The sequence below is a fragment of the Cebus imitator genome, unplaced genomic scaffold (assembly GCF_001604975.1).
Source record: "Cebus imitator isolate Cc_AM_T3 unplaced genomic scaffold, Cebus_imitator-1.0 Scaffold73, whole genome shotgun sequence".
Classification (NCBI taxonomy): Eukaryota; Metazoa; Chordata; class Mammalia; order Primates; family Cebidae; genus Cebus; species Cebus imitator.
In genome coordinates, this window is record NW_016107388.1 from 1483770 (window position 1) to 1496590 (window position 12821).

Here is a 12821-nt window from a genome sequence, read left to right on the forward strand (position 1 = left end):
GAGTCTCAAAGCTGAAGAACTTGGAGTTTGAGGTTCAAGGGCAGAAAGCATCCAGCACAGGAGAAAGATGTAGGCTGGGAGGCTAAGCCAGTCTAGTCTTTTCATTGTTTTCTGCCTGATTTATATCCTGGCATCACTGGCAGCTGATTGGATTGTTTCCACCCAGATTAAGGGTAGGTCTGCCCTTCCCAACCCACTGACTCAAATGTTAATCTCCTTTGGCAGCACCCTCACAGACACACCCAGGATTAGCACATCACAACAGTCAATCCAATCAAGTTGATACTGAGTATTAACCATCACACTATCCAAGAATTATTCCTAGCACATCTCACAAACTTTATTCTAGTGAAGGGTTCTCAACTTAGTTGTAGTTCAGATTTTCAGAGAGCATCTTAAAAATGCACGTTAATAGGCCTCTATGTAAATCTGATTCAGATTCAGAATTGAATTGCATCTCCTGAGTCAGAAATATATTAATATTTTCAGTAAGCTATACAAGTTACTCTTATGCAGCCAGCCTCACACCCCTGGGACTTCTGATAACCACTGATCTAATAAATATAGGCATATCACCTGTCTTTCATTTTATTAAAATAGTATGGTATTTTCAAAACTATAGCTGAGTTCATGAGGGGCCAAGTAACATAAATGGGATCATTAAAAACTAAATGACAAAGGCAGAAGCACCACTCTAGCTTCCAGAATTAGCAATCAGTTGCTCAAATCTTCAATTACTGTATGTTTTAAGGGGTCAGCCTGGCCCCCCTCACCATAAAACTGAGTTAATAGCTAAGTCTCACAAAAAAGTAATCACTTCTTGCCATTAAATCAATAGACTATTCCTCACTATGAATGCTTTTACATATTATCACAAATTTAAACTTGGAGTCTCATTCTAAATTTAGATCCAAGTGCTATCTACTGGCAGATGATATTTTGGGCAGATTACCAAATATCCTCTTGCACTTTTTTAAAAGTCAATTCCCCCAACATGTGTTCTACAGAATTTAATCTTGTGACATTAGTCATTTGGAAAATACTACCTAATGTCCTCTCTAGATGATTTACAGGGATTTGAGCTATTCCTAGAAATTGACAAGAAAGTGTGGAAAACTCTGTATGATATCAGTGTAAATAGCAAGTTTGTCTTCCTCATAGATACGTTTCAGTGTATAGATTTCATCGCTTATTTTGAATGCTCGTAGGACTCATTATTTTTTTTTATTTCTGCATCTAGACTGCTCTCCAGAATGTTGAGATTGCCCAAGAAGTGACCCCAGCAAAAGAAAAATATTGCTCTACCTAAATTCAAGTAAGACCATTACTTTGCAATAATGTATCATGTGTAAATTAGTGAAAAAAATTGACTGTATTTGTCTACTCTTCTAAGAAACGATTGTTTTCTTTGAAATTAATCTTTTTGGAGCCTCTTTCTCTGTTGTGGAAAAATAACATAAAAAACAAAACCTCCTGTTATGGAAGGAGTAGAAATATTCAGGACATATCTTAATGTTTAGGTGTAGTTAGGCAGCATTAGGATATATCTTTCCATAGTACTTACTCAAACAGATATGTTGAATTTGTATTGTTTCTGTAATAAGCACTGTTCATAGGAATGAGAAAAATCACTTAGTTTTTCAAAAACACTCTTTATTAGGCGAGGAGTCAGTGTCTCTGCATCAAGATGGTAACTGGAGTTACACACTTCAGCGAGCTGTGAGTTCCTAAAACAGGCAGACACTCAACAGCGGGAGGGGTGCTTGGCAGAGTGACTGGGGACTGCCAGGTTCTCTTTTGTTTGTTCAGAGAAAGGGGTGAATGAGTGTGAAAGTAGAACAATGAGTCAAATCCCTTCAGGAAGGGAGTGTGAGTCAGCATGGGTGACACAGGTGGTTCAATGACCTTGCAGCAGGATAAGTGTTACTTTAGGAAGGAATTATACACTATCTGTTAGAAGGAGCTGAACCTGGCTGGCAAAGGTTAGGATTGAAGTCACTAAGTCTATTTTTATAGTAAGCTGTCATGGTATTTTTGAGGGCTTATGTCCTGGCAGTCCAAGTACTTGTAGTATGGCTTTAGAAAGAATAATCAAACTCACTGATATCTGCTAAGTTTCAATGAATGCCAGTACTGAACAGTATATTGTATGCATAGTTATGTACTCAGCTATCCTTAAATGTGGTATAAAAGTGGCAAGAATCCTGAGTTTATCGTGGGTTATAAAAACCATAAAATTTTGAAACTAGATGTGGCCATGCAGATTGCCTATTAAGGAGATTTCTAGGCTGAGTTTTCAAGGACTATTGCAAGTTCAGAGACACTGAGGATTAGGCAGTTAGGGCTCAAAGTTGTCCTGTTTGCTAAATATTCCGTTAGACATGGAAGGCACATCATGCTATGTTTCTTCTTGGGGAATGTACATGGGGTTGGGTTGCTAATCGATTGATTTTCCTCACCAAATCGGATCCTTAAATTATTCATGTTGCTCTTTTAAGCAATTATGTCCTTTTTAAAATTTCACTTCAAGTTCTGGGATACAATACAGAACGTGCAGGTTTGTTACATAGGAATATATGTGCCATGGTGGTTTGCTCCACCTATCAACCCATCAGCTAGGTTTTAAGCCCCGCGTGCTTTCGGTATTTGTCCTAATGTTCTCCCTCCCCTTGGCCCTGACCCTGCAACATTCCCTGGTGTGTGATGTTTCCCTCCCTGTGTCCATGTGTTCTCATTGTTGAACTCCCACTTACAAGGGAGAACATGTAGTGTTTGGCTTTCTGTTCCTGTGTTAGTTTGCTAAGAATGATAGCTTCCAGCTTCATTCACATCCCTGAAAAGGACATGAACTCATTTTTTATGGCTGCATAGTATCCCATGTGTATATATGCCACATTTTCTTTATGCAGTCTATCACTGATGGGCATTTGGCTTGGTTCCAAGTCTTTGCTATTGTGAATAGTGCTGCAATCGATACACATGTGCGTGTGTCTTTGTAGTAGAATGATTTGTAATTCTTTGGGTACATACCTAGTAATGGGGTTGCTGTGTCAAATGGCATTTCTGGTTCTAGGTCCTTGAGGAATTGGAACTAATTTATACTCCCACTAATGGGGGAGTAAAAGTATTAAACAATTATCTTTAAATTAAACAGTATATTTTCACCATTCACATAAACTCAGTAATTTCCAAAACACATTTTCCACAAAGCAAAAAGAACCCATTCTAATGCATTATAAATGCCATTATATACCCAAAGTTTTCAAGTTATTTCTCATAGCTAGACCTTTTTTCATTGTTAAATATGTAGTTCAAATACAATCTCATAGGGGACTCCAATAGATAACAGAGCAAAGAAAGAGCCTTTTTATGGAAGCAACAGTGAGTGATCTAGAACTTGGCGGCTCTGTCACTACCTTCATTCCTCCTAAATCCACTCCCATTCCCCAAACCTCCAGACCAAGTGGATATTAACATTTCTTTGAGCCCTGTGATTCCTCTGTTTCTCAATCCTTAATTTGGAAGCACCTGTGGAAGAATCAATTGAAGGATGCAGAGAGCAAAGGATAGAAGCTGGAACTTCCAGAATGATTCTGTGCTAGCCGCCAGTGGCCGAGCTGCTGCACAAAAGGCAGCATGCATTCCCTTCTTAGACTTTCCCGGTGCTAGGGGCTGCTCTGTATGCTTTCACATCGCTACTGTGCAAAGGTTTCAAAGTCTCATGTACAGCAAATTCTGACTAAAGCCCAATAAGAGTACAGGTTATACAGGGAAAAATGGAGAAAGGCTGTTGTAAGGAAAATAATGGAAGTTCACTTGAGGGCAGCTATTCCCATCCTCAAACTACCTTCTTCTGACAATCCTGAAAAGGGGTTAATATTTTGTTATTTCCTAAAAATATAGCTGGATGCATTTAAAGTCTTCCTCTTTCTTCTTAAATATATCTCTTTGCCTCTTCATGTTTAATTCATGCTCATATTTGCCCACATTTAAAGCTAGGCTGGCTTCACGTTGGAATTGAAAATAGCCCCAGGAGCATGAGCAGCCCGGAGAGCCTGGGTGTCTGCAGCTGCCACAGCTGGGTCCCTGCCCTCTGTGCTCTCTGCCCTCTCTACGGGACCAGCGGCAACCTCAGGTTTCCTGGGCATTTTTAAATTATAGAACAGGAGTATTATAATAAAAGCACTTCACATGTTAATACACAGATTTGCTGCTGTTGCTGCTTTCATGTGCTTTGAGGATGTCTGAGGCCTCTTCCCTTGAACTTCGATTAGTCCTTCTGCTGTGGCACGCCCCTGTCTGTGTCACAGGTTGCAGCTGTTGACAGGATGCACCTTCTATTGGCCCACGTGCCACCAGGATCATTGTTCAAGTTCCCAATATCTCAGGCAGGTTTGTGATTTGGGAGTCACTGGCTTCACTCGGAAATCATCTGTATTTCTAGTTTTACTGACTGTGTTGTCTGTCACAGATAAAATGACACAATAATCAAAGGCAAGCAAGCTTAGCCTTCAGCTCAGCACTGACCTCATATCCTGGGCAACTTTCTGAACTCATTCTAACCAGGACCCACCACCCATCTCTTGTTTCCTGGATCTGATGGCAAAAGCTTCATGTAGGGAAGGCAGGTAGACTTTCCTGCTGGGGCGCTAATAGCAATGAGGTTCCTCCAGACTGGAAAAAAAAGACGCTGACTTACATTTGTTTGCTTGTTTTATGTTTCCAGGAGAGTTCCATGAGAGGGAAGAAACTAGTCTGGTGACCCCAGGATTAACTATTGTACCAAAATGTATGAGCTCTGAAGGAACATTTCAGAAAAATTGACCAGTTGAATGGAACATTTCTGTAGCTCCATTTTGTGCATTTCAAAGACTCTCTTAGTTGAGAAAAGTCTAGCTACCCTTAAAAATATTCTCTTTTACTGTTTGTTCTCCCCTAGTAGGTATGAGGGGACTTCTGGTAGATAGCAAGTTCTCAGCATTGCTTTCCTTCATGGCAGATTAATCTAGGCTACTTTAGTCTTGGTGATTCCCTCTCCCCCTGTTCAGTCAAGAGAAGGTAGCAACACTCTGTGCCGGTAAGGACCATTGGCAGCCTCTTATGACTAAAAGTGTGGGCCTGTATTTGTGTTTGTCTGTTACATAGAGTCACAAGAAAATCTTTAGGTCACCATCAGACACCTTTGGTAATACAAGAAAAAACAAAAAATTCTCAAAAAACTATTCTCATAAATCTTACTGTGTTAAGTGCTGCTTATAGTATCAAAGCTTCAGAACAGAATTACAGAAGCTCTGAAGCATGACAGCTGAAATGTTGGATAGAGGCAGTGTCTCCCTGTGAGTGTGGGGACATCTTATTCACATGACTTTCCACATTCACTCAGTCCTACCCGCTTTCCGAATTTCAGAGGCTTTCCTTGCCTTCAGGCTGCAATATTCATGGTGATGGCTCTCACTGCCCCATGGTTACCTCGTGTCAGCTGCCATCAGTGCCTCATTCCTGAACATCCCTGCCTGCCACCCCCTGTCCTGGACGCAAAGGCCAATCTTCACTTCAGCCTCAAACATTCCCATGGAGGAGGAGTCACAGCAGCACAGTGTCTGCTCCAACCCCGCAGGACACGCAAAGACCCTGGTTTGCCTAGAGAGGCTGGTTACACTCAGCAAAAGCACAGGGTCAAATGTTAAGAGGCAAACGTTGACAAGTGAAATGTTGACAAGTAGGCTGGCTTCATGGAAAGGAAGACTTACTTAGCCTTATAGGGCCCTGCATACACAGCCACACACTTAGTTTAATGCTCTGATCTCTTTAACACTTGTGAGTTTTAATTTGCATACATTCACATGTGTGCTTTGTGTCGTAGTGCTCTATGGATCTTGAAAAATGATATTGTCATGGAACCATCATTACAGTGTCACACAGAGGAGTTTCATTGCCCAAAATGTCCCCTGCGCTTCTGTTATTTAATTCTCCTCATTCCTGAATGTCTGGAAACCACCGATCTTTTCACTGTCTCTGCCGTTTTGCCTTTTCCCAATTGTCACATAACTGGAATCCTATAGTAGAGATCCTTTTCAGAATGGCTTCCTTCACTTAACACTACACATTTTAGATTCATCTGTCTCTTTGTGGTTTGATAGGTGATTTGTTTTCTCAATTATATGCCATTCTATGGTATACCCTGTTTATTCATTCATCTTCTGAAGGCAGTTATGAATAAAGCTGCAATAAAAGTATTCAGACCGTACATAAGCTTTCAAATCAGTAATGCTTAGTAGCATAACTGCTACATCAAGTGGTAAGCTCTGTAAGAAACTCCAAATCCGTCTTCCAATGTGGCAGAACCATATGACATTCTCTTCTTCACCATTGCTGTCTTCTTCTCCTTCCTATAACTCTTCCTCCTCTTCCTCTTTCCATTCCTCTCTTTTTCTTCTGGCCTTTTCCTCCTCTTTTTTCTTCTTTTCTCTGTCTCTTTCTGTCTGTCTCTCTGTCTCTCTCTGTCTCTCTCTCTCTCTACACACACACACACACACACACACACACACACACACACACAGAGGGATACTTAAGGAAATTGTGGGAGATGATCTAACACATTAGTTTTGAAATTAAAAAATTGGGAAAGGCCATTGTAGACAATACAAATGAATGATAAAGGGAAGATACAGTATGAAGCCTCTTCCTCAGGTCCAGTATTAATTAGTCAGTATCTTCCTCTATTTATCTGCAAAATTCAAACATGCAGTTGGCCACTTCTTTCCTCTTGAAATTCGAGGTGTCCATGAATTCTATGCCCATCAGCTGTATCAGTTTGTTATTCTCATGCGTGTTCTGTTCGTTATTTTTGTTCATCATATTGAGGTATATATTTGCCTCATCTTTAAATCTCACTTTCTCCCTGCTGTTATCTCTGTGTGACACTCTGTCAAAGAGACACAGTTTTCCTTACTAAAAGCTTTTCTATTTTGATGTAGTCGTACTTGCTTATTTTTGCTTTTGCTGCCTGAGCTTTCAATGTCATATGCAAAATAATTATTGCAAAGGCCCATATCAAGAAGGTTTTTCCCTTGTTTTCTTCTACAAATTTTACTGCTTCCAATCTCATGTTGAAATCATTGATTTATTTTGAGTTGACTTTTGTGTGTGGTATAAGAGTCCAGTTTTATTCTTTTGAGTACTAATTTCCAGTTATCCTAATCCCATTGTAGCTTCCTGCTGGCCTTGCCAAAATTAGTTGATCATATATGCTGGGTTGATTTCTGGGATCTCTACTGTGTTCCATTGGTCTATGTGTCTGCTTTTATGCCAGTACCATATCGTTATGGTTATTGTAGCTTTGTCATGTAATTTGAAATCAGAAAATATGATGTCCCAAACACTGTTTTTAGTTTTCAAAATCACATTGGTTATTTGAGTCTTTCATGGTTCCATATAACTTTAGAATGTTTTTCTGTTCCTGTGAAAAATGCCATTAAAATTTTGATTGAGATTGCATTCAATCTGTATATTTAATCAGGTAGTATTTGACATTTTAAAAATATTAAATCTTTCAACCTATAAACACTGGTTATTAAACTGAAAAAACCTTTGTACAGCAAAGGACATAATCAACACAATAAGAAGGTAACCTATGGACTGGGAGAGAATATTTGCACGCTATGTACCTGATAAGAAGTTAATATTCAAAATACATAAGGAATTCCCACAACTTGAAAGGGAAAAATATCTATTTAAAAATTGACAAAATATATAAATAGACATTTTTCCAAGAAAGACATGCAAATAGCCATACGCATGCAAACTTGTTCAACATCAGTAATTATCAGGAAAAGGCAAACCAAAACCACAGTAATATATCACTTACACCTGGTAAGATGGCTAGATTAGACAAGACAAATGATAAGAGGTGTCAGCAAAGTTGTGGAGGGAAGGAAACCCTTGTCCACTGCTGCTGGGAATGTAATTTGGTATAGCTATTGTGAAAAACTGCGTGGAGTTTTCTCAAAAAATTAAAATATAACTATGATCCAGGTATCCTTCTTTGGGTACATACCCAAAGTAGGTGAAACCAGCATCTTGTAGAAATATCTACATTTCCCTTTTCATTGTAGAGCTATTCACAATGGCAAAGATATGAGAACAACCTAACTGTTCATAGGTAGAAGAATGGATAAACATATAAATTACAGTATATATACATAATATAATACTCTTCAGTCTTAATAAAGGAGACACTGACATTTGCAACACCATTGTTGAGCCTGGAGGATATTACACTATGTGAATTAAGACATAAACAGAAAGACAGATACTGTATTATCTCACTCATGTATGAAAATCTTAAGTCAAATACATAAAAACACAGAGTAAAATGCTGGTTACTGAGGAGGACAGGGAGTGGAAATAAAAAGATGTAAATCCAAGGGTACAAACTTGAAGTTATATAGGATTAATTAGAGATCTATGGTACAGCATGAAGACTCTAGTTAGTACTGTTCTGTATACTTTTCTGAACAGTTAATAATATTGTTCTGAAAACTTGTGAAGAGAGTAGACTTTAGGTGTGCTCACCACACATACACACAAGAAAGTAAAAAAACGTCTTGGAGCTAGATAGAAGTAATATTTGCACAATGCTGTGAATTTACTAAATGCCTATGAGTTATATACTTTAAATAATCCATTTTATTTTATGTGAATTTTACCTCAAAGAAAAGAAATGCAAGAAAAAGGGGGAGAAAACAGACTTTTCATTGTACAAAACCCAAACATAAATCCCACCACCTTCAATACATGTTTTAGGTCCCCCATTCTAATAATTCATTTTCTACGTTCCTATATAATGACATTTTAGATTATTTTTGTTTATGTTTCCCACCAAATTGTGAATTCTTTTTTGTGTGTGTTTTTTGTTTTGAGACTGAGTTTTGCTCTTGTTGCCCAGGCTGGAGTGCAATGGCACAATCTTGGTGCACTGCAACCTCTGCCTCCAGGGCTCAAGGGATTCTCCTGCCTCAGCCTCCCGAGTAGGTGGGACAACAGGCATATGCCACCACACCCGGATAATAGTTTTTTTAGAGACTGGTTTTCGCCATGTTGGCCAGACTGGTCCCAGACTCCTGGCCTCAGGTGATCCGCCCATCTTGGCATCCCAAAGTGCTGGGATTACAGGTGTGAGCCACCACACCCAGCCTGTGAACCTTGAAGAGAAGTCTTGCATTTCCCATTGCCAAAAGTATTTTTGTCTCCTTGTCACTTCACACAGCCCTGTCTCAACCATTCTTTCCAGGCTAGAATTGTCAGTGCTGACTGCCCCGGACCTCACTTTTAGTTAATTTAATCTGACTCGTGTGCTATGCTTTTACACATGCCCTGTCCTTAAATCTCATTTCTTTGTACCTTGTGTGCCTCAGATATTGCATCTGGATATTTGGACTTGATCTTTGTTTTTATTTTCCTAATGAGCTTTATCATAAACTTGACTATAATTTTATTAATTATCTTAATATAATTTCAGACTTCTTAAAATTTCCAAAACAAATTCTCCAAAAATAACCATTTGGCTGGCCCATGCCTCAGTCCATAAATAGGTGGGGAAGGGGGGTCAGCAGAGTTTTTCAGGCAGTATTTCTGGGATATACATTCTCATTTTATAAATTTAATTGGGTTTAACTGGTACTTACAATATTTATGTTTTCAGCAAGTTATCATTTTGAGTATTTAAGGAAGAAGATAACACTAGTACAATAGATAATGTGATCATGTTTAAGGGGATTCATTGTTATTTTTAACTGTGTAATTGCTAGTATGCATAGAAAAGTGATGAGAAAATGAAGCAAAACTTAGTCTGTTACATTTTTCAGTGACGGATGATAACATGTATAAAGTTATATGCTTTTGAAATGTGATATTATTTTTATTCTTTAAAAAGTTCAATTTGGGCCTTGATACATATTATTTTTTAATATGTAGAAATAATAAGAAGAGAAGCTATTGATTTTCCTCCAGTAGGAAGGAAAATCAATAGCACAAGAAGGGCCGCTTCACCCAATGGAGAAGCTGTTCCCTCGAAATAAATGAGGTGACGGAATACAAGAATTGTTCTGCTATTTAAAAACCAAGCCCGATTTTTAAAATTATTCTCCACTTATATGTTACAGCATATAATGTATGAATTCAATAGAGCAAGTGGTGATACTGGAATAAGAATATAAGATTATTTTTTAAAGCGAGATCAACATGAAGATCTATTTTAGAAGAGAGTCAGTTATAGATGAGAACCCCAGTCTAAATGCTTATGTGTTGAAGAGACAGAGAATAACGCACATGTAATAATAACACCAGTCAAGTTTCTGCCTTTTAAAACGTGAATGCGTCATTCACCTTTGATATAGACGTGGCAGCTTCTTTTATTGACATTTGCACTTCTCCAAAGACGGTGAGATAATGGCATATCAAAAACTGTCTCTTTAGGTTTTTGGCAACTAATCCAAAAATCTTTTATGACACGACATTAAACCAGTTTTACATTGCAGGGTGTAAATACTATAAGAAATAAATCTTTAGTTGAGTAACATGTAATTAATAAGCTGACAAAGGTAAATATGTACAAGGTGTAGAGATGCTACTAAATAAAAATTGTTTTATGTTTATGATTACAGATATCCTAATATCTATAGCAGCCATATTTGTAATAGGAAGTATTTTTCAAGAAAAATTGTTCTTTGGGGTGTGTGTGTGTATGTGTGTGTCTACCAGACACCTCTTAAGAGCTACTTTAGATTCTCTTAATTTTATTTGTCTTTTTTGGTCACTTCTTCCAGCTTCAGCCACTACTGCAGTGGTCAAGTTTCTGGAGCTTGAAAACATTTATGCAAGCACAAGCCACCAGCTCTTCATCTGAAACCCACATGCCATACCGTTTTTCTTTTGTCTTCTGCCTGGACATTTCCTATTGAGATGAGGCACCCACAAATGCTATGGACTTAATTGTCCATGAGGCAGATCTCTGACAACTGAGTGACTAGAGCCAATAGATGCATTATTCTCCCCTTTATCCTCAGAGACACCATTCCAAGAAACTGAATAAATACTGACACATAATAATTACATACCAAGTGGTGGCCAATTTTACATTACACCCTCTCGTGCTTTGCCCCAACCGACTGTAATGCCTAATTCGACCCATTCCTTCGCCTTGCTCCTCCTTGCTTTTCCTGATCTCCCTTCCTCATAAACTGCTGCTCCTTGGCTAGGCATTTTATCAGATTGCATTGCTTATTTGCATACTGACGACACCATCTGCTGAGCACCTGGTCACTCTTGCGCATTTACTCAGGGTTTTAGCATTTGACTAACAGTGTTTCTCTGCACTGCTTCTGTACATCTTACGCTTCAACATTCACACAGAAGATTAATTCTGCACCCTGGCTTTCAGTGCCATGCCATTTCCCTCTCAGCTATTTTTGTATTTGTCTGCAGGTGCCCATCCTCTAAACTATATGATTGCCTAAGAGTGTATCGTCCCCAGAGTCTCCCTTTTAAAACTCTGTATCCCATTTTTTCATTCCACTTACCTTAGTCATGCTATTCCAGACTCAGCTGAAGACTTCCAGCCCTCAACCCTTTACCTTCAAGTGCCCATAACACGTTATGCCTTCATGCCATCCTTACATAAGTTAGATTCAGGATACATCAGTATAATCAATATTTATATACCTCCCCAACGTTTTTCCCTTTCTCTACTTCTTACAGCACATCTGGAAATATCTTAACCATGATTAAACCAAATTTCTATCTGCTTATCCAAGTAGCATAATATGACTCAAGGGAAACGTACAACTATGCTGATGAGTTCACCTTCAACTTTTGACCCCCAAACCCAGTCATGTCTCTTACTTATCAGTCATCATTTTCTTAATTTGCTATGTATATCTCCTTTCTGCTCAAATTTTCAGTGAATCTCCCTTATCACTGTATTTAATAACCTTGCCTTTACTTCATGACTATAGAAGCATTAAGAAAAAAATACTTATCTTCATACTATTACTAAATCAAGAAAATCTCCCACACCATCTGCATTCATCCCTGTATCCCGTCTTATTGTGAAGGAAATGTATATGCTCCCATCTTAGTCAAAAACCCTTCACTTTTACATTGGATTCCATTTTTTTTTCCACCCACTTAAGGACTCTGCTCCTGAAACTGTGTCTTTTTTATTCAAGTATCAACAGTTTGTCCTATCTGCTCTATTTGCCTATTTCCATCAGAATGCAAACATGGTTACATCTTAGAATTAAAAACAACATTCCTCCTTTAACTCCACTTATTTCTGTAGCTTCCCCCTGAAATATCTGCTTCCTGCAATCTCAGCCTCTTCTAAGTCGTTGTAATTACGGCATGTTTTCAAATCTTCACATTTTAGTCATCCTTGAAACTGTTATAAATAGGTTTTAACTTAGCATTCCACTGAAATCATTCTTATCAAAGGAGCCAAGGGAAACATAATATGTGTCCCAGTGAGTTTACTCCTGACTTGAAATGTCTCCCTCATGCCTCATTCGTGGGATGTCAGTCAGATTGCTTTTTAATGATTAAGCAATATATATTAGCGCTCCAGATGTGAAAACATAAGGATTGGTATATCTTTGAGGAAAAAAATTAAAATGTCCCTAATTCGGTATTAAATATCATTTTTTGGTACTTAGATAATACCGAATTTGCAAATGACAATTATTTATTACTGTGAAACTTCTCAATATTTTTATAATATTATAAAATAATTACTCTTTTCTAACAACACAAAGAACAATTTGAGA

General features: G+C 38.2%; 1 protein-coding gene across 1 annotated transcript in view; it reads left to right on the plus strand.

Annotated features, from left to right (window-relative positions):
• SNTG1 (syntrophin gamma 1) overlaps positions 1–12821 on the plus strand; it is a 610136-nt gene that overhangs the window by 6696 nt on the left and 590619 nt on the right. The window contains exon 2 of the mRNA XM_017531764.2: positions 1241–1315. The gene's annotated coding sequence lies outside the window, so the exon portion shown is untranslated. The remainder of the gene's footprint in view (positions 1–1240; positions 1316–12821) is intronic.